The sequence below is a fragment of the Panthera onca genome, chromosome E3 (genome assembly GCF_046562875.1).
Source record: "Panthera onca isolate mPanOnc1 chromosome E3, mPanOnc1 haplotype 2, whole genome shotgun sequence".
In the NCBI taxonomy this organism is placed as follows: domain Eukaryota; kingdom Metazoa; phylum Chordata; class Mammalia; order Carnivora; family Felidae; genus Panthera; species Panthera onca.
Genome location: NC_138354.1, coordinates 18503073 through 18504382, shown reverse-complemented (window position 1 = coordinate 18504382; position 1310 = coordinate 18503073).

Here is a 1310-nt window from a genome sequence, read left to right as displayed (position 1 = left end):
CGTGCAGAGCCAGGAGCAGGGCTTGAACTCAGGAACAGTGAAATCATGCCGCGAGCGGAAATCAAGAGTCAGACACTTGGGGTGCCTGGGTGGCTCAGTCGGTTAAGCGTCTGACTTTGGGTCAGGTCATGATCTCACAGCTCGCAAGTTTGAGCCCCGAGTCGGGCTCTGTGCTGACTCCGTCTCTCTCTGCCCCTCCCCTGCTCACACTCTTTCTCTTTCTCTCAAAAATAAATAAACATTAAAAAATTTTTAATAAAATAAAAACAGAATTGGGGCGCCTGGGTGGCTCAGTCAGTTAAGCATCCGACTTCGGCTCAGGTCATGATCTCACGGTTTGTGAGTTCGAGCCCCATGTCAGCTCTGTGCTGGCAGCTCGGAGCCTGGAGCCTGCTTCGGATTCTGTGTCTCCCTCTCTCTCTGCCCCTCCCCTGCTCATGCTCTGTCTCCATCTGTCTCAAAAATAAATAAAACATTAAAAATAAATTAAAAATAAAAATAAAAACAGGATAATCAAAAGTCAATAGTTTCTTATTACCTGCAAACATCCACTCATTCATTTGTTCTCTGACTCACCTAACAAATCTTTATGGATTCAAGCATACCAGTGCCACTCCCCGTCTTTTTCCCCCACTACATTTCCCCTCCAACTAAGCTGACCTTCCCTGAGCTCTAACTAATCTTTCCACCTCCCATTTCTTTGGGTATTCGTCCCCCCATTGCTGACCTTTATGCCTTAAATCTGTGGCCCTAAATCAGTGGTCCTCAACAGGGGGCAGTGCTACCCATAGGGACTGTTCTGTGAATTTGTGGGGGCATTTTTTTTTTCTTTATCACAGTGGTGGAGGACCTATTGGCATGTAATGGGTGGACCCAGGGATATCAGTTGTCTTGCATAGTACCAAAGAGCCTTATTCAATGAAAAAAAGAAAAAAATGTCCCTTGCCCTCCACCATTTTCAGAAGGCTCCATGGACATTCATGTAGGTAAGAACACATTTATAATTACCCAAGTACAGAACCAACATTCATTTTATATATATAAACATAAAGTTATAAATGGTTCTAATCTCAGGGGCCTGTCTCGCTCAGTCAGAAGAGCATACGACTCTTGATTTCAGGGTCATGAGTTCAAGCCCCATGAAGGGTGTAGAGATTACTTAAATAAGTAAAACTTAAAAATATATTTAGGGGTGCCTGGGTGGCTCAGTCAGTTAGGCGTCCGACTTCAGCTCGGGTCATGATCTCGCAGCTTGTGAGTTCAAGGCTTGTGAGTTCAAGCCCTGCATCGGTCTCTGTGCTGACAGCTCA